At 35.4% G+C, this 22,323-nt stretch overlaps 1 long non-coding RNA gene across 1 annotated transcript; it reads right to left on the bottom strand.

The window, feature by feature from the left end:
• Positions 1-3,160: 3,160 nt before the first annotated feature.
• On the bottom strand, positions 3,161-20,714 carry LOC109026571 (uncharacterized). Its single transcript, XR_002005582.4, has 5 exons — positions 20,408-20,714; positions 12,554-12,610; positions 12,178-12,363; positions 11,291-11,427; positions 3,161-4,705 (listed from the first exon to the last, which is right to left on the bottom strand). It is a non-coding gene; the product is annotated as an uncharacterized lncRNA (long non-coding RNA).
• Between the last annotated feature and the right edge of the window lie 1,609 nt (positions 20,715-22,323).

The following is a 22,323-nucleotide window of genomic DNA, read 5'->3' as shown; positions in this document are numbered from 1 at the left end:
AATCTGCACCTGAATGATCTTTGGGACAACAATGAAATCAAGATGAAAATTGTTAAAAAAATTTGAACTGAATGATAGTAATGACACAACCTATCAAAACCTCTGGGATATAGCGAAAACAGTGCTAAGAGGAAAGTTCATTGCATTAAATGCCTACATCAAAAAGTCTGAAAGAGCACAATCTATGGTTACACTTCAAGGAACTAGAGAAACAAGAACAAACCAAACCCAAACCCAGCAGAAGAAAAGATATAACCAAGATCAGAGCAGAACTAAATGAAATTGAAGCAAAAATAAAAAAAAAAGATAAATGCAAACAAAAGCTAGTTCTTTGAAAAGATAAACAAAATTGATAGACCATTAGTGAGATTAACCAAGGAAAGAAGATCCAAATAAGTTCGATTAGAAACAAAATGGGAGCTATTACAACTGATATCACAGAAATACAAATGATCATTCAAGGCTATTATGAACACCCTTACACGCACACACTAGAAAACCTAGAGGAGATGGATAAACTCCTGGAAAGATATCCTCCCAGATTAAACCAGCAAGAAATCCAGACTCTAACAGACCCATAACAAGCAGTGAGATTAAAATGATAATTAAAACTTTGCCAACAAAATGATGTCCGGGACCAGACTGATTCACAGCTGAATTCTATCAGAAATTCAAAGAAGAATTGGTACCAATCCTACTGAAACTATTCCAAAAAATAAAGAGGGAATCCTCCCCAAATCATTCTATGAAGCCAGTGTCACCCTAATACCAAACCTAGGAAAGGACATAACAAAAAAAGAAAACTACAGACCAATATTCATGATGAACACAGATGCAAAAATTCTCAACAAAATACTAGCAAACCAAATCCAAAGGCAAATAAAAAAGAGAACCTATCATGGATCAGATGGGTTCTATAACAGGCGTGCATGGATGGTTTAACATATGCAAGTCAATAAATATGATACACCACATAACATAACTGAAAACAAGACTTATAATCTCAGTAGGTGATTACAAAAATCAACTCAAGATCGATTACAAAAATCAACTCAAGATGGATCACAAAAATCAACTCAAGATGGATCAAAGACTTAAATCTAAGACCTGAAACTATAAAAATTCTAGAAGATAACACTGGAAAAACTCTTCTAGACATTGGCTTAGGCAAACAGTTTGTGACCTAAAACCGAGGGAAGTGCAACAAAAACAAAGATAAATAGATGGAAGTTAAGCTAAAAAGCTTCTGCACAGCAAAAGAAATAATCAGCAGAGTAAACAGACAACCCACAGAGTGTGACAAAATATTCACAAACTATGCATACAACAAAGGACTAATATTCAGAATCTATAAGAGACTCAAAAAACTAAAAAACTTCTGCACAACAAAAGAAATAATCAGCAAAAGAATCATCAACAGACAACCCACAGATTGTGCCAAAATATTCACAAACTATGCATACAACAAAGGACTACTGAATCCATAAGGGATTCAAACAAATCAGCACAAAAAAAAATCCCATCAAAAAGTGGGCTACGATCATGGATAGACAATTCTCACAAGAAGATATACAAATGGCCGTCAAACATATGAAAAAATGCTCAACATCACTAATGGGGAAATGTAAGTCAAAATCACAATGCGATACCACCTTAGTTGTGCAAGAATGGCCTTAATCAAAAAATCAAAAAATAATAGATGTTGGTGTGGGTGTGGTGAAAAGGGAACACTTTGACACTGCTGGTGGGAATGTAAACTAGTATATTCACTACAAAAAACAGCATGGAGATTTCATAAAGAACTAAAAGTAGAACTACAATTTGATCCAGCAATTCCACTACTACCACTACTAATATCTATCTACCCAGAGGAAAAGAAGTTGTTTATTGAAAAAGACACTTGCACATGCATGTTAATAGCAGCACAATTCACAATTGTGAAAATATGGAACTAGCCCAAATGCCCATCAATCAACAAATGGATAAAGAAAATGTGATATATTTATACCATGGAATACTACTCAGCCATAAACAGGAATGAAATAATGGTATCCACAGCAACCTGGATGAAGTCAGAGGCCATTATTCTATGTCAAGTAACTCAGGAATGGAAAACCAAACATCATATGTTTTCACTCATAAGTGGGAGCTAAGGTATGAGGATGCAAAGGTATAAGAATAATACAATGAATTTTGGGGACTTGGAGGGAAGGGTGGGAAGGGGCTGAGGGATAAAGAGCTACACGTTGGGTACAGTGTACATGGATCCGGTGACAGGTGCACCAAATCTCAGAAATCACCACTAAAGAACTTAGCCATGTAGCCAAACACCAACTGTTCCCTAAAACTATTGAAATAATAATAATAAAGAGAATGCACATTTGACAGCAAAAAAAAAAAAATTAAGAAGAGTATTTATTAAGGATCTACATACATATGTCATGGTCCTATAATCTGTACAATATAAGTCATATAGAAAACATTTCTAGCTTCTGGAATCTGATAATTTAAGCTAAATAGTACATATACAGGCCAATAGAATCATTTCCATAGTTTGAATATTTTCCCCTTCGAAACACATGTGGCATCCCCAATGTGGCAGTTTTGATAGGGGAGGCCTTTAAGAGATGATTGGGTCATGAAGATTCTGCTTTCATGAATGGATTAATTCATTCATGGTTGAATGGGCTAGGGTTTAATGGATTATCATTGGAGTGGGACTGGTAGCTTTGTAAAATAAGGAGAAAATACCTGAGCTAGCATACTCACCCCCCTCTTCATGTAATGTCCTGCACTGAGTTGAGACTCAGCAGAGTGTCCTCACCAGCAAGAAGGCCCTCACCATATATGGCCTCTTGACTTTTGTCCTTTTCACAACTTTAAGAAATTTCTTCATTAGTTAGCCAGTTTCAGGTATTTTGTTATAAGCAATAGAAAATGAAGACAATCATTTATTAAAAACACCCAGAAGAAAGAATAATACATTATTCATTAGATAAAGACAGTCAACAATTGAAAATGAATCTTAAGGAATCTTGGAGTGGTAAAGAAAAAAGAAATCCTTTATTTCATGTTCAAATGACAAAGTACTCTCTCTGCAGAATTCACAGGGTGAGACTTGGGGGTAATTTTCCACACCATAAGACAGTCCCACACCTCCATCCCCATCAGACTCATTTTCTCCAGAGAACTTATGACCTAAATTATCTCATTTAACCTTCGAAATCTACTTGGCTATCACTCCCCGGTAAGCAAAATCCCTTTCTTTGTTGGACCTTCTTGTCTTTCCCATATTAACTCTCAGCCCACTTAAATTATTTTCTGTCCCATTGAAGGTCTCACCTCTTCTGACACTCAGCACTCTGCTCCGTATTCAGTCACTTGCGTCCCTCTATTTCCATTGCTGATTGGAGACGTAACAGTTGAAAATGGCTTTCACCATGGTCTGGACTCAGAGTACAGTAAACAGTAGACACTCTGAGTTTTCTTGTTGCTCAGAAAATACCTACTTCCATGTTGCTTCTAAGGTATGATAAAATGTTTTTTTTAATCCTTCCACTGTCATATGGTTAATGCCCAAGAAAAGGGTAGAAAAGTAGACCAAAAACTGCCACCATCTCTTGCACTTCAGTCTTTACCAACCCCTCTCTCAATAGTAGATTATTGAGGAACCTGCCCTGATATTCACATAGGTTCTTTTCTATTTTCCCTAAGCATCAGCCAGCTTGAGAAATAAAGGGACAGAGTACAAAAGAGAGAAATTTTAAAGCCGGGCATCTGGGGGAGACATCACATGTCGGTAGGTTCCATGATGCCCCAAAAGCCAGCAAGGTTTTATTAGGTATTTTCAAAAGGGGAGGGAGTGAGCGAATAGGTGTGGGTCACAGACATCAAGTACTTTACAAGGTAATAGAATATCACAAGGAAAGTGGAGGCAGGGTGAGATCACAGGACCACAGGACCGGGGTGAAATTAAAATTGCTAATGAAGTTTCGGGCACCATTATCATTGATAACATCTTATCAGGAGGCAGAGTTTTGAGATCAACCAGTCTGACAAAAATTTATTAGGTGGGAATTTCCTCTTCCTAATAAGCCTGGGAGCGCTATGGGAGACTGGAGTCTATTTCACCTCTGCAGTCTCGACCGTAAGAGACAACCACGCCCAGGGGGGCCAGTTCAGACACCTACCCCCAGGTGCGCATTCTCTTTCTCAGGAATGTTCCATGCTGAGAAAAAGAATTCAGTGATATTTCTCCCATTTGCTTTTGAAAGAAGAGAAATACGGCTCTGTTCTGCCCAGCTTACCGGCGGTCAGAGTTTAAGGTTATCTCTCTTATTCCCTGAACAATTGCTGTTATCCTGTTCTTTTTTCAAGGTGCACACATTTCATATTGTTCAAACACACAAGCTGTATAATTTGTGCAATTATTACAGGGTCCTGAGGTGATACACATCCTCCTCAGCTGGCAGGATTAAGAGATTAAAGTAAAGACAGGCATAGGAAATCACAAGGGAATTGATTGGGGAAGTGATAAGTGTCCGTGAAATCTTTACAATTTATGTTTAGAGACTGCAGTAAAGATAGGCATAAGAAATTATAAAAGTATTAATTTGGGGAACTAATAAATGTCCATGAAATCTTCACAATCCACGTTCTTCTGCCATGGCTTCAACCAGTCCCTCCGTTTGGGGTCCCTGACTTCCTGCAACAGTAGATAAAAAAGAATTCACATGAATAACTGCATGCTACATAGCAGGGAGTTTCTAGTTTCTCTGTGCACCCAGATAGCTGCTTTTAGGTCGACTGTCCATGGGAAGTTGTCATTTACTGCTTGACTTTACAAATTGGTCATTTCTTCCTTTGAATATACTCCTCTTTCCACAATGGTCTCTTTTTAAATTATTTCTTCTCTGAGCTGCATTGATTTCATTCAAAGCCTCCTACCTGCTTCCTTGAATACTTCCTACCAAAGAGTGCTTTTTCCTGTCACAAGTTGGGATAGAAAATATTCCATTTCAATTCATGCTTGAGAGTACCTAAATCCTCTCACAGGAGTTTCTAGTTTCCTCACCGTTTTCTATGTTAATATCTACCCCTCACTGTCTGCTGAACATGCCATAGTTATGGCCAAATTCTGAAGTGGCATAAATTCTTTTCTGGGTCAATTTGTGAATAACTATAAAGATATCTCTGTATACTGCCTTAGCATTCCTGGTTCTGGCTTCAGACTTTACATTATCTATTGGCAAAAATTCCAACTGGTCTAATATCAAATATAGATCTTCTTGCACTTGCTAGCTAAAAATCTGTTGTGAGATCCAATGTTCTTATTACAGTTTATGGTTCTATATCCACATGTATAGATTTTTTTTCTGTTACATAACCAAAAACAGATGTATTTGTTGGCACATGCCCTGTGCACTTTAATGTTAAAAGAGTACCTTTCTCTGTTTTAGTCAAGACCCTTAATGCTGTAAATGACAAAATTCCCATCAAATTTTGGTTAAGCAAAAAATAAATTTATTGGGTCTCATAACTAAAAATTGCAATGGCAGATCTGGCTTCAGAATTAAATGTTATTAGGATTCATTTTATCTTCTGTCATTGCTTGGTTTGCTTTTATCTTTTGGGTTCCAAGTGGTAACAAGATGAATGTATGAGCTCCAATTCGTACATAATCTCAGGCCTTATAGAAGAAGCAGGAATATCTTTTCTAGAAATTACAGCAAAATCCACTTTCCTCTCCCAAACTCAGTTTTCCTTATATGTCTGTTTCTTCACCATCACAGTGGCCAGGCAAATACAATGCTCTAAATTTCCCAGTCTAAGTCATGCAGAGAGATGGACAGAACTCTGAGATAAACAAAATGGACTGAAAAAATTGAAAAGTTGTTATCAGAAGGTGCTGCATGGCAAAAACAATGAATGTTCACTATAGTCCCTCTAGCCTTGGTATGTGACAGGATCCAGGAAAGAAATGGGCTGCAAAAATGTAGGGACCAAATACAAAAAATTTGGCACCTAATTAAATTAAAAAGCTTCTACACGGCAAAATAAATAAACAACAGAATAAACGATTACTTACAGAATGGGAGAAAATATTTGCAAACTATGCATCTGACAGAGTACAAATATTTAGAATCTACAAGGAACTCAAGCAACTCAACAAGAAGAAAACCAAGTAACCTAATTAAAAAGTGGGCAAAAGGCAGGGCACGGTGGCTCATGCCTGTAATCCCAGCACTTTGGGAGGCCCAGGCGGGTGGATCATCTGAGGTCAGGAGTTCAAGACCAGCCTGGCCAAATGGTGAAACTGTCTCTAATAAAAATACAAAAATTAGCTGGGCGTGGTGGCCCATGCCTGTAGTCCCAGCTACTGGGGAGGCTAAGGCAGGAGAATCACTTGAACCCAGGAGGAGGAGGTTGCAGTGAGTCAAGATCGCGCCACTGCACTCCAGCCTGGGTGACAGAGCAAGGCTCCATTTCAAAAAAAAAAAAAGAAAAAAAAAAGTGGGCAAAGGATATGTAAAGACATTTTCAAAAGAAGACATACAAGCAGGCAACAAATATACAAAAAAATACTCAACATCGCCACTAATCAGAGAAATGCAAATTAAAACCACAATGAGATACCATCTTGCACCAGTCAGAATGGCTATTATTAAAAGTCAAAAAAACACAGATGTTGGTGAGGATACAGAGAAAAGGAGACACATACAAACTAGTAAAATGTAGAATATAAACTAGTAAAACCTCTATGGAAAGTGTATGGTGATTTCTCAAAGAACTAAAATAGCAATTTCATTCAACCCAGCAATTCCTCTGCTAGATATTCACCCAAAGAAAAAGAAATCATTATGTAGGTTGGGTGCAGTGGCTCATGCTTGTCGTCTCAGCACTTTGGGAGGCCCAGATGGGATGACTGCCAGAGCCCATGACTTTGAGACCAGCCTGAGAAACACAGCAGGACCCCATCTCTTCAAAAAGTTAAAAAATTAGTCAAGTGTGGTGGTGCACACCTGTGATGCCAGCTACTTGGGAGGCTCAGGTGTGAGGCTTGCTTGTGCCCAGGAATTCAAGTCTGCAGTGACCTATGATTGTGCCACTGCACTCCAGCCTAGATGACAGAGCAAGACCTTGTCTCAAGAAAAAAAAAAAAGGAAAAAATTATTATATAAAAAAGACACCTGCACCTGTATGTTTATCACAGTACTATTCACAATAGTGAAGTTTTGGAATCAAGCTAAGCACCCATCAATGGATGATGGATAAAGAAAATACGGTATATATACACCATGGAATACTATGCAGCCATAAAAAACAATGAAATTATGTCTTTTGTAGCAACATGGATAGAGCTAGAAGCCAGTATCCTAAGCCAGTATACATGGACATACAGAGGAGAATAATAGACACTGGGGACAACAAAAGTGGGGAAGGTGGGAAGGAATGAGGGCTGAAAAACTATCTCTTGGGTACAATGTTCATGATTTGGTTTATGGGTACACTAAAAATTTAGACTTCATCACTAGGATATATATTAATGCAACAAAAACTGTGCTTGTACCCTCTGAATCCATTTTTTTTTAAGTTGGCATCATAGGAAATATTTAGCAGGAATTTGAAAAGAAGACATGTTGGCATATTATGGTAATTAAGATTCTGGATATTAAGATTTTGAGAAAGTGAAAATACAGTAGGATGTTATTGGGTATGCAATACATGATATAATACATATGTATATATATTAGATGTATTATTATCAATAATTTTCCCTGTTTCCGAGGCTTTCATTTTCACTATTTTTTAATTTTCTCCTCATTTATCTGTAACTGATTTCTCCTGTTACCTTTATTATTCTATTCGGTTTGGCTTTATTTTCTTCTCTTATTTTCAATTTTTAAATTGGAAGATTAGAATATTGATTTTACACCTTATTTTTCTAATAGGAGTATATAAAGCTGTATATTTACATTTGGTACTTCAATAGCTGCATTTTTTATATGTGGTGTTTTCAGTACCATTCAATTTGAAAAAAAATTTTGCTTGGGATTTCTTCTTTGACTTATGAATAATTTAGCAGTGTATTATTTAATTTTAAAACATGGGAATGTTTTGGTATTTGATATTTATTTTTGAATTTGTTTTGGTTATGATCATAGTTCATACTATGTATATTCTCAGTATTTTGAAATTTATTGAGACCCATTTTATGACTCATTATATTGTTTATCTTGATGAGTAATACACTTGTAGGTAAAAAAAAAATGAGTAAATGTTCACACTGTAGTTGTGGGGTGAAGTATTCTATAATATCAACTAAATCAATTTGGTTGATGATTTTTTTACTGATATTTTAGTCTAGTTGCTCTACATATTATTAAAATATGACATTAATACCTCCAAATAGGATTTTATATTTTTGTATTTCTTTCTTTCGTTCTGTTAGTTTTTGTTTCACGAAGTTCTGTTATTTAGGTCCATTAAGTTAAAAGGTTATATTTTCCTTATAATAGTGTCATTTTATAGTTTGAAATATGCTTATTTATCTCTGTAAATACTCCCTTGTCTTAAAGTGCATTATGTCTGATATAAATTTATCTAAACAGTTAGGATAGTATATCTTTTTCTGTATTTTTTTCTTTTCCCACATCATTATCTCAAATTTTGAATGTATTTATTGTGAAGAGAATGCAGTTGGGTCTCAGCATTGTATCCAGTCTGATAATCTTTATCTTATAATTACAGTGTTAAGTACATTTACGCTTAAAGCAATTATTGATAGGGTTTGATTTAGATCTACAATCTTGGTATTTGATTTCTATTTGTCCCATATTGTACAATTTTAATTCTGCTGTTGTTTCTTTCTTTCTTTCTTTCTGAGTATTCCATTTTAACTCTTCTGAAAGCTTTATAACTGTAACTAATTTTTTTCTAGTGGTTGCTCTAGTTATTTCAATATGCATCATTAACATACTATGGTTTCCTTAGAGTTAATATTGTACCATTTCACATAAAATGTGAGAACCTTATATAGCTCCATTTGTGCATCTCTAAATTTTTGTTATTTTTGCCATACATTTTACCTCTGTATGCATTATAACCATCATAAGATAATGTTATCAGTTTTGCTTTAAACAGTGTCTTTTAAGGAAATTAACATAAGAAAACTATTTTTATAATCACATATTTATTATTTTATAAGATTTGAGTTTCATTTGAAAAACTTTCCATTAGCATTTATTGTAGTTCATTTAGTTCTGGTATAGTAGTAACATATTTTTTCATTTTTTGTTTATCTCAAGATGTTTTAATTTCAGCATCATTTTTATACGATGTAGAATTCTGTATTTACACACTTTAAACAGGTCTTTCTATTGTTTTGATGAGGCGTCAGTCAAATATTATATACAATGTGTCTTTTTCCCCTTTCTTCTTTTGTTTTCTGGCTGTTTTAACATAGGTTTGCATATGATACACCTAAATGTTGTTTTCTTCTTATTAGGTTTTTAGATCTGTAGCCTGAAATTTTTTTAAAAGATTTCAGAAAATTTGGGCAATTATGTTTTCCCCCTCCAGATAATGTTTTTATTTCCAATGTACTTTAGTATCTTTTTTAGGGATGCAAATTATATGTATGTTGGATCAATTGAGATTTTCCTACAAGATACTAAATACCTATTTATTTGTTCCTATCTTTTTTCTCTCTGTCTTTTAATAATGGAATTGTTTCTGTTGTTCTGTTTTCACATTAACTGACCACTCATGTTATAGTTTTTAGTATGCTGTTAAACCTATCTAACGCAGTTTTTCATATCAAATAAAGTACTTTCTTTTTTATATATTAATATTTTCATGTGGTTCTTTTAACATTTTTCATATCATTGCTGAGATTCTCTATTTAGATGTTTTTCTTTTCCTTTGCATTCTTACTCATGATTATACTTGCTGTTCAAACTCTTTGTCTACCAGTTCTAATATTTGTGTCTTTTTCTGATAGATTTCTTTTGGCCACTTTTTTCTCTTTTGATTGTTTTACATTTTCATGCTTCTTTGCCTTTAGTGAACGTTTTAATTATATGGATATTGTCAATGTTATGCTATTGAGTTTTGCTTAACTAGTCTTCTTTTATGGGTATTGAATATGGTTCTAGAAAGCAGTTAAATTACTGGGAGATCCCTTGATATCACCAGACTTGACCCTGTTCTTTGTAAATGATAGTTTCATTTTTGTTCTTAGTCCTAAAATGTGCCCTTTCATGTAGTAAGCATTTCTCGTTACTGATCTGTGAATTCTCTGGGGTGTCACTGAAAGTGCTAGGTGCTCAGGGAATTCTCTCTACTCTGGCTGGGCCAGAACGTCGCTGCTTCTCAGCACTGCATGACCTATGCTATCTCAGTTCAACTCTCACTCAAACAATAGCTGCTCTTACTTAGTCCTCAAAGAATGTTTCCTGCAGATGAACAGCTAAGCTCTTGACAAATGACCTGTAGGAAACCCTCAAAGATTTTGATGTCCACTTCTCTGTTACATTTCTACTGCTGTGAAACCAATTACCACAAATTTAGCAGCTTAAAATAACATCCATTTATTAAGTAACAGCTCTGAAGCTGAGAGGACAAGGCATAGAGTAGCTGGTCCTCACCTCAGCTTCTTAAAAGGCTAAAATCAAAGTTTTGACAGGGCTATGTTCCCTTCTGGAAGCTCTGGGGAAAGAATACTTCCAGGCTTAATCAGGGTATTGATAGACTTCAGCTTCTTGAGACTAGAGCACTGACCTCCCTATTTCCTTGCTGGCTGTCAGCCAGTGGCTACATTCAGCTCCTAGAAGTTACCTGCATTCCTTGCCATGTGACCTCAACAGGCAGTTAACAACATGGCTGGAAAGAATATCCTCTGCAACTATTTGGAGAAGACAAAAGGACGCACCTAATCAGGTTAGGCTCATCCTGAATAATCTATCTTATTCGAAGTCAACTGTGCCATACAACATAACCTAATCATGGGAGTAAAATTCATCATATTCAAAGTCCTGGGATGTATACTGTTGTGTACACCAGGGTACAGGGTCTCAGGGGCCATTATATAATTTTTCTTACCACATCCTCTATGTAACTCACTTCTCTCTGGTACCTTACCCTAAAAATATAGCCTCTTCTATTACTGAAATTGATATCTGCCTTCTTAGCTCAGTGAGAATAAGGTTCTTTGCTTAAATTCTATCTCCCTACATAGTGTTGTGGGGAGTGTCCCTAGGCAGACAGTTGATGTGAATATAAGGCCTACCTCATGTGTTTTTCTTCCCGCAAAGACGACAGTGTTGTTTTATCCAATGCTTGAAAACAGTTGACTTATGACTGTTGTACAGCTTTCTAGTTGTTTACTTCAGAAGGGCAAGTCTAATTCCAGTTATTCCATCATAACTTGAAAAACAATGGGAAATACTTTTCTAAAGAGATGAGTCATGCAAATATCTGAGAAAAAGTATACTAGGAATAGATAACAAGTGCATCCTTCTTACACTATTATCAAATACGTTATCCACACTATATGTAAAAGCCCACAGTTACAGAAGATATATTTTGGGGGAATGCAATTTATGTGAGGAAGCTTATTTATTTATTTATTTATTTATTTATTACGTAGTCTTAGTGGGCACAGAAAACAAGAGATATTTTTGTAAGTAGAGAGCCTATATACAAAATCAGATAGAACACAAATATCCTTCCTTTGTTATTTGCATATACTGCCAAGGTAATCCACCCAATCCTATGGCTTACACATCGTCCCATGGTCAAATGTAGGACACTCTGAAATATATTTCTTCAGCCTTGATTTCCCACTTTTAGGCCAATATATCTGATCCTCTATTCAACATATTATTAACATATTAGGCAAATTAAAACCAATGTGTCTGAAATCAAATTTGTCCCCACTCATTCAATGAAATAACTTATCTTCCCTAAGTCTTCCTTATCATAGTGAATGACAATTTTTATTCTTTCTATTGCTGAGGCTAAAAGCAAGGGGAAATCCTTGACTTCTCTCTTTCACAACTATATCACGATGATATTCAAATCTTATTACTTTTTACTTTTAATCTTGAATCCTACCAAATAGTGAAATTTGTTGGCTCTACTTCAAAATATGCTCCAAATTTTACCACTTATTACCTCCAGAACTGCAACTCTGAAGCAAGGTCACCAAAATCTATCACCTTGATTATGGCAATTGATTCCAAACTGTTTATATTCTTGTCTCCAGCCCCAGTAGACCCTTCTTACAGCAATCAGATGATTCCTTTAAAATATGAGTTGTAATCTCCCCAGCCAAAACCCTCCTATGTTCCCCAAATATGCCTAGGAAAAAAGAGGAAATCCTTAGTAAGGTTCATACCAACTTCTGTGATTAGCTCCTTGCTACTTTTCTAACTGTATCCTCAACCACTATTTATGGTAGCACACTGATCTACTTACTGTTACATGAACAAATCAAACATCCCATCATAGGATCTTTACAATTGATATTTATTTTCTGGAAAATTCTTACCTCAAAATCCACGTGGTTCTTTCCCCCATATCACTATGGTTACTGCTCAGATGTCACCTGCACAAAGAAATCTATCATGACCATCCTGTCAAAGTAGCAATTCCCTCACTGTGCTTTATTTTTCTCCTAGCATTCATCACTTTTGACATTATATTAGACATCAGTTTATTATACTCCTCCTCCACTACTATGTAAGTTAGATGGAGCCAGGAGTCTTGTCTGCCTTGCTTGATGTTGCATCCCCAGCAACATTGATGTAGAAAGTAATCCCAATTTATCAGAGAGTAAATTGCCTGAGTTTTAATGGTCACAAAACTGAGAAGATACAGTTTTGAAACAGAAAAACATTTAGTCATTCACGCCCTTTTTACTGACTGTCTACTGTCAACAAGACAGCATTAAAGAGCAGGTGATCAAACCTGATTTTCAAGTAAAGAGACATTTAACAAAGAATTTGTAGACGTTGTAGATATGTCTCATATCTCATAGAAAGAGCATACAAAGTTGTTGTATTTTGTTTAGCATAATAGATATAGATGATTAGTGCTATATGTTTTGTGAAAATGGTGGCTTCAGGATTTTTTAAGACCTGTGTTAGAAATATTCTCAAGGGTTTTTCAGCAACCATTACCTATCAGGGAATAGCTGCTCTCCAATACATACTTTTATTTTTTTCTTTATCGATAAACTTTCAAAATTATTATCACCATCAAATACAGATATCTACATCTTATTCTTTATATAACAAAATATTGACCCCATGATAGAGCATAAGATACAAGACAGATTTTGAATCACCATAGATTGCATTAGCTCTTAAAGGGAGCTTCCTATTTATAAGATTGGGTCTTAGGTGGAAGTAGGCCAATAAAGCATATTTATTATTCTTGCTTTTGTTAGTATTGTTGCATTTTTCTCCTTTCCCAAATGAAACATTTCACAAAGTTTATTGCATGTGCTAATTAGATTAGCAATTATACATTAAGTTAGATTTCAAAGTACCAATCACATTTTATATCTTAATTTGTTACTTTGTCACTAATTAGAATAGCAATTTTTCTAATGGATTAAGTGTAAATTATAACAATTCAGTCCAATTTTTAAAAAGTCTACATATATTTAAGTAATTGAAATAGTAATCATTAGCTTATATTTGAATTTAATATATCAAGTTAGTAAAGAGTCATATGACAGTTCAAGTCTGTGTAAAATATGGGAAAAATTATCAGAAAAATACTGGAGTTAATCATTTCAGTATTGTCCAATTTTATCCTGGTTTGAGTTAAGAGATGAGTGACGTATTATCTAATCATGCTTTTCAAGACAGATAAACTAAGTTCTCTGATAAGAACAACAACAACAACAAAACCGAACATAAAATACAATATATTAAAATATCCAAAGTACACTTTTTATGAATGAACCTTTCATCTGGGAGTAGCTGATTAGCATACCTTCTGGTGCAGTAGTAGCCAAGATGCATGGACTAGGTCAGAGACAAATAAATTAAATTTCAATTTTAAAATTTCTGACTAGTTTTGACATCTGAACTTTCAAAATTGTTCAAAGATTTATTTCTTTTTGCTGACTTTTAACAAATATTTTGTGAACAATTCTATTGACAGATGTTTTCTTACTATCATATTAGAGATACATTGAAGACATATAAAATGTTAGCAGTATGATACCATAAATGTACATCTGAAACTGCCTTTGCTAAATTATGACAGTAAGAGAAATCTGACCATTGACTCCCTATCTTGCTTCTAACCTCCAAGCTTTCCTTGGTCATCCTCAGCGTAGGCCATGCTACTTTGGGAGGAATTTAGTTTATAGTTTAATTTTAAAACAAAAATAATAATAGTCCCTTTGTACAACTAATTGCCTCACTGGATATTGAAATTGCCTTTGTAAGACTAGTGAGAGGTCACAGGCTAGATTTAGTTTCTACAGTCCCTTACTAGGCAGGGGTAATGGGGCCAGAGGTCACAAGATTTGTGACTTTCTCAATTGCTCCTGTGGATAACATCTAGGATTGGGTTTTTTTTTTTTAGATGTTTTCAGACTGACCCCCCCCAAAACTCATGACTCAACTAATCTGTTACCCAACCCAGAGGCAGACTTAGCAGCACAGGGACCATTTTTCACAACTTCTATGATTTCAGCCCCAACCAATCAGTGGCACCCATACCCTGTCCACCAAATTGTCTGTAAAAACCCTAACCTCCAGGCATTCCAGGAAACTGATTTCAGTGATAACTCCAGTTCTTCTGCATGGCCAATCTCAAGTCAATTAAACTCTCTCTACTGCAATACCACTGTCTCAGCGAACTGATTTCATTTGTGCAGCAGGTAGGAAGAATCTGTCAGGCCATAACATATTTATTGGATAGACAATAGCCTATAAAATGACTATAAATGCTTGACTACATTAATGCCTTCCTACATTTACTACATTAACATTAATATTCTTTTGTTTATTTACTATATTTAATGATTATTTTAGTCAGGCACAAGATGTTGTATTGTTTAGGACAGTTCCCTAGTCCTAGGCTAAATAGGAATACCAGTAGAAAAAAATATAGCCTTTGTCAATTATAAACTTGCATAAATCCTGAAATTGCACTCTGCCCCACTATACTATTATTATATAACTCACTCTTGATTTTTGCTCTTAGTTATGACCCCAGTATGGTAAAAGCTGATGTACATTTACAAATTAGTAAATACAGGTATTTTAAGATACTGATAATTAAAAAACAGACCCGTCAACCAATTAGGATAACAAATGTATTACTCTCTGTTCTCCAAACATCAAATTAAATATTACAATAAACAAGTTACAATTAACATTGTAAATATGTTAATGATCAAACTCTTGGCAAACAAACTAGTGAATACTTGCTTATGAAAGAGTCCATATCTATGGAATGCTTTTAGCAAGTTGTCTACCGTAGGTTCATGGTAAACAAATAGAAATCTTTGTATTTATGGGGCAGCTTTCTGGAAATGTCTCAGAAGCTATGTAACTATATGAATAGAAAGTGGAGATGTTTCTTGGCCCAGGCAACTCTCCTCTGTGTAAGTGATGTAGTTACATATATTATACCAGATCTTTCCTTGTTTGTCTATGCTTGTGATTATTTATAGCATCTAAATGATTACTAAAGCTATCAGACTTGGTTAGATCTCTGATTCATATGATTGAGATTTGACAATCTGATCCTTTGTGTTATCATAGTATATGTTTAATATGTTAGGTTAACTATATGGCAGACTAAGTATTTTTAAACAGTCATATGATTGGGTGAAAAATATGTCACAGCCACTTAAAGCAGCTATCATTCAGGAATATGCGAAGAATGTTATGATCTTCATCCTTGCAACAAATATTCCTAAAACTTAACTCTTTGTTTAAGAATACAACAGTTAGTGCATTCTAAAGGTCTTTTGTCTATTAAGCCCAAGTATAAACCAATCGAATTTTTAGTAGGATTTTAGGAAGATAAATTATGACACAAAAGCCATTAACCTATTCTGTACAGAGGGTAAGAGAGTGGGAATGAAAAATCAAATCAGGGAGTTAATTTTTACTCATCTATTTCAAAGCTATAGTAACATATCTCCCATTTACTTTAGGTTTTGATCTTCTCTTTAAATTCTCTTTTATTATTTATATCCTCCAAGTTTTTCCTCTCACCTTAAGCCATATGACTTTGTGTTCTCTTGATTATAATCATCTGCTTTTGCATGGATCTTTCTGGTTATGTTTATGCTTATACAAATATAAATGCATCACATGAAAACTTTTACATTTCTTTCTAGATTTCTTTTTTTCTAAGTCCAGAAGGTGCCATTCTATTAAGCAAATTGCCGTTTTCTTTTTAACAAATTATATTTACTGTCATTAAAAATGAGCTCTTAAAAAAAAGGGCTTACTATTCAGAGAGACACTTCTTTCAGAATTCAGATTTTGATGAAGAGAAATTCTTAAAAATTATAACCTTACTACTTTTCAATCTCTCTCTTTCTCTTTTTCTTTTACCCCTGCTCAGTTCTCCCCTATATAAAAATGACTTATCTGATAGGTAAAATTGGGGAAAACTCACAAGCCTCCTATGGAACATAAGTTAGCTGCTAGTTCATGCTCTAAATCTTCCCATGTCATCTACAGTGCCCTCATGGGGAAGTTTGTCTGAGATCAGTTAGCCAAGGGTGGAGTCACTTTATGTCTGTTTCATGCTGAGGTTCACTGTGGGATTGAATATTTCACTTTCAATAATCATTACGTTCCTGGAAAGATCTCAATGAATCATGTTTTTTTTTTAACTTATCAATGCACAATTAGGTCATTTTTAAATTTCTATGTTTACAGTAAGTTTGTAACAAACATATTTGTAGCTACTTTTTCATATATTTCTGTGATTTATGTCTCTAGACCAAATTTCTAAAATTGAATTTGCTTATACAAAGACTTTTGCATATTTAAAATTTTTATAGGTATTTTCAAGGCACTGTCAATAATTTTCACTAATTTATACTCACAACAATAATGTAAAAAAATGATTTTTCCACTGTAACATCTGAAAAGCTCTTTATATTTTTATTCATTTTATTTTCATGAGGTTGAGCAAAATCTTATATATTTATCCTGTGTCTATTTTTCTGCAAATTTTACATTTATGCCCGATAACCTATTTTTCTTTTATTTTTTTTTTTTGAGACACAGTCTCACTCTGTCGCCCAGGCTGGAGTGCAATGATGTGATCTTGGCTTACTGCAACTTCTGCCTCCTGGGTTCAAGTGATTCTCCTGCCTCAGCCTCCTGAGTAGCTGGGATTACAGGTGCCTGCCACCACACCTGGCTAATTTTTGTATTTTTAGTAGAGACAGGGTTTCACCAGGTTGGTCAGGCTGGTCTTGAACTCCTGACCTCATGATCCGCCCGTCTTGGCCTCCCAAAGTGTTGGGATTACAGGTGTGAGCCACTGCGCCTGGCAGGTTTTTCTATTTTTTTTTTTTAATATCTTTGCAAGAGATTCTTTTATGTTAACAAAATGTGTTCTTTTTAAATCATATGTGTTACAAATGATATTTTGTTGTTTATTTGTGACTTGCTATACTCTGTGTATCTTTAACATGCATATGTTTTGAAATTTTATGTAGTTAAATTTCTTATTGTTTTTTTCTTTATGGCTTCAGCATGTCAGGTTTAGAAACTCCTTTTTTGACTTCAAAGTTATACAATACTTTTTTTTTAACTTCCACAATTTTCTCCACATTAAACAGTAAAGTGGGGTGGTATGATTAGGCTGGCTATTTTCATATTTTCCTTTCTATAAAAGTTGAATAATGTTTGAGGTTGGATCAGAAATAGTAGTAAATGAAGAAAGGTAAGCCACCTTGAACTCCTAAAAAAGCAAAAAAAAAAATAAATAAAGAAAAATATATGCATAAACAAACAAACGAAAAACGTGGAAAAACATAGGGGTCAGAAGCATCTGTGGTACCTGTAATATGGAAGAGTTGATAAGTCTCTCTAAAAAAGGATGTTTTGGCCAGGTGCAGTGTCTCATGCCTGTAATCCCAGCACTTTGGGAGGCTGAGACAGGGAAATCACCTGAGGTAAGGAGTTCAAGACCAGCCTAACCAACATGGGGAAATCCCATCTCTACTAAAACTACAAAATTAGCCGAATGTGGTAGCGGACGCCTGTAATCCCAGCTACTCAGAAGGCTGAGTCAGGAGGATCACTCGAACCCAGGAGGCAGAGGTTGTAGTGAACTGAGATCGCACCACTGCATTCCAGCCTGCATGATGAGTGAAACTCCATCTCAAAAAAAAAAAAGTATGATTCAAAAGATTACGTGTTTCTTGCTATATAAGGCAGCTACAGAAGGAAAAGGCTCATAAAAGTGGTGTTTTCCTTACTAGTGAATGATTGAAAGATTGCATCTATTTTCATTTCAATTTGCTTCAATTTCTACCATGGCTTTAAATATAATATCTACTTTATTTCAGCTCACTTACCAATAATTCAGACTTATACAGGAATAGGTATTATCAGGTATTACCTGATAATAAGCAAATATAATAAATGTTATTTTCAATATGCAATATTAAAGTCTAATTTGTAATCTACCATTGTAACTCTAAGTAGGAATTAGAGTAAAAATGAATTCTAATTTAAAAATTTTAATGAGTTTAATACCTTGTATATGTTGAATGTTAATAATTATAATAATAACTTACACTAAAATGTATAATTTTAAAATCAGGACTTTGCATTCATTGGGTTAAATACATAAATATAAAATATTCAACACTGAAAATATTATCGGAAAATTTGTATGACTTTCTTGAGTGAGTAGAAGAAATAATGGAAAAAACAAAAGCAACTTAGGAAAAGTAGACGTATTTAACTACCTAAGTCTAGTTATATTATCTCATGCTATTCTATTTTGGTATGGGAAACAATTCCCACAGAATGTTATGGAGCAAGTAATTGAAGAATAAATATTTAAAATCTATGTAATAGTTAAAGATCTAATATCCCTAGTTGTTCAGAGAATGCCTCAAAGTACTAAGAAAAAGATAAATCCGGCTGGGCGCGGTGGCTCACGCCTGTAATCCCAGCACTTTGGAAGGCAGAGGAGGGCAGATTACCAGGTCAGGAGATCGAGACCATCCTGGCTAACACAGTGAAACCCTGTCTCTACTAAAAATACAAAAAATTAGCCGGGCGTGGTGGCGGGCGCCTGTAGTCCCAGCTACTTGGGAGGCTGAGGCAGGAGAATGGCCTGAACCCGGGAGGCAGAGCTTGCAGTGAGCAGAGATTGTGCCACTGCACTCCAGCCTAGGTGACAGAGCGAGACTCCATCTCAAAAAAAAAGAAAAAGATATATCCACTTCCCAGTTGGAAAAAGATTTCAGTAATCAATTTAAATTTGAGGAAAATCTATAGCCAAAAATGCGTGTCAGGAATCTAACCAATTTTTAAATAATTTCTGTATCAATGAGACATATTTTATTTTATCTACCCATCATTTTGAATACCAATAGAAATACAATCTTCATTTTTGGTGGCAATTTGAGTAAATGAACACTCTTGTACACTGCTAATAGAAATAATTATTGCTATAGCTTTTATGGAATGTAAATTGCCTTTAACATTAAAAAAAGACCTACCACCTTATAATTTTTTCCATAAATCTTACTTTTATGAATCTTTCATATAGAAGTAAAGAGAACATACATGAATACAGGTTAGATCGATTTACAGAGAGAAAAGAGAGAGAGAAATGGAGATACATATACGAATATATATATATATATATACACAGAACTATAGCTATGTATCAAGAGATAAATAGGCATACAGATGTATATTGCAGCATTAGTTTACTGAAACAATATTGGTAAAAATTTTAATGTCTGTCAGTATTCATCATTAGAGTGGTATAAAAATCTTACATAATGTTATGAAGCTATTACAAAAAAATAGGTACTTCAATATTATATACTGTAAATTTTTTAACAAAGCAAGCAACCAACAAGTTAAGAATAAAGTATATGATTACATTTTGATAAAAATAGCAACATTCCTTAAATGTTTATGTGTGTGTGTGTATTAGTGGTAACGAAAAAACATATCAGACTAATAACATTTGTTAAACGATAAGTGGGCAGTGTCATGCGCGTCCCTGTGAAGAGAGTCCACCAACAGGCTTTGTGTGAGCAACAAGGCTGTTTATTTCACCTGGGTGCAGGTGGGCTGAGTCCAAAAAAGGAGTCAGCAAAGGGTGGTGAGATTATCATTAGTTCTCATAGGTTTAGGATAGGAGTACAAAGTACCTTCTTAAGGGCGGGGAAGAATATATCGTATCAGTTAGGGGGGGTCAGGAACAAATCACAATGGTGGAATGTCATCAGTTAAGGCTATTTTCACTTCTTTTGTGGATCTTCAGTTGCTTCAGGACATCTGGATGTACACATGCTGGTCACAGGGGATATGATGGCTTAGCTTGGGCTCAGAGGCCTGACAGGCAAGGGGTTCAGGAGTGGGAATTCTAGACCAACTGCTTACTTTGCTTTGCTTGAAAGTTTACAGAGAATAGATTCCACCATTGTAGATTTTGGTAAGAAACATAATGTATGAAATGTGGAAAGAAAGATAAGTCAATATAATTGGAATAAAAATAAATTAGAAATAAATAAGAAACTTTTCCCCCTCTGCCTCCCTCCCTCCCTCCATTTCCTCTCCTCTCCTCTCCCTTCCCCTCCTCCCCTCCCCCTCCCCTCCCCTCCCCCCTCCCCTCCCCTCCCCTCCCCCTCCCCTCCCCTCCCCTCCCCCTCCCCTCCCCTCCCCCTCCCCTCCCCTCCCCTCCCCTCCCCTCCCCCTCCCCTCCCCTCCCCCTCCCCCTCCCCTCCCCTCCCCCTCCCCTCCCCTCCCCCTCCCCTCCCCCTCCCCTCCCCTCCCCTCCCCCTCCCCTCCCCTCTTCTCCTCTCCTCTCCTCTCCACTCCTCTCCTCTCCACTCCTCTTTTCTTTCTTTTCTTTTCTTTCTCCGAGGCTGGAGTACACTGCAGTGGCATCATAGCTCACTGCAGCCTCAAACTTCTGGGCTCAAGCAATCTTCCCTCAGCCTCCCAAATAGTTGAGACTGTGGTGCACGCCACTACGCTTGCTAATTTTTAAATTTTTTATAGAGTCGGAGTCTAGCTTTGTTGCTGAAGCTGGTCTTGAACTCCTAGACTCAAGCAATCCTTCTGTCTCAGCCTCACAATATGGCAGGATTATAGGCATAAGCCACTGTGCCCAGCCTTAAGAAGCTTTTTGAATAAATTGCTATTATTATTACAAACAAATTGTTTTGGGTCTCTAACTTTGAACCTCCTATTTTTATTTTTAAAATTTACTTTAGAAGTAATTGGAAGAAGTTTATAAATACGAAAAAGATAATTCCACCATAAATGGGTCATTTCCACTAAACATTTGTGTGAAAATTTAAGAAGATAGGCTGCTACTGTAAAATACGACAAAAATGTGTTTAACTTACATTGTATTTTTCTTCTGTCTATGCTAGAATACATTCATCCTTATATTAGCTCCCAAGTTGAACTTAAAATATCTGGATGAAGGATTAATAATGTAATCTTTGCTTAGTTCAATTCAAACAAATTAGGTAATAATGAAGTATTTGAATCCATTATCATTTTGAACTATGTGGTTTTCTCAGTTAGGAGGAATTAAAATGAAATCTTGCAATTTGTTAAAGTTTTTAAAAATTTGTGTCTAGATCTTATTGAGATTCTAGTTCTTTGGCATAAGAGATTTGTAAAGCACATGCAATCGTTCATTTCCAGTCACAATTCCAACTTAGATAGGCCTGAAGCTGGTTCAGTTCAGAAACCCACCTGGAGATATTGGGGCTTCCACCACCACTACCTCCTCCTGCTACCCACCACTAGGTGCTAAGATACTAAACAGACAGGGAAAAGGAAAGGGGAAATAAAAAATAACATAGATTCATACAATAAAAATTTATCCCAGTCATCCAGTCTGAATGACAGATGAAAGCAGAACTGATTTGCTATTCCCCTGAGCACCTTTCCCCAAAGTGCCAAATATCAATGTTTTTAAAGGTAATATGTTGACAGGACAGTTATTAAAACTATAAAAGAAGAGGAAGTACATAAAAGTAAGACCTGGAGGCTGTCAAAAGATTGTGCTATTCTTCCCAATCAACGAATTTTACAGTCCTGTTGAGAC

Source organism: Gorilla gorilla, chromosome 3, assembly GCF_029281585.2.
Source record: "Gorilla gorilla gorilla isolate KB3781 chromosome 3, NHGRI_mGorGor1-v2.1_pri, whole genome shotgun sequence".
Lineage (NCBI taxonomy): Eukaryota > Metazoa > Chordata > Mammalia > Primates > Hominidae > Gorilla > Gorilla gorilla.
The sequence above is the reverse complement of the archived record's forward strand: the minus strand, read 5'-3'. Positions and strand labels throughout refer to the sequence as shown.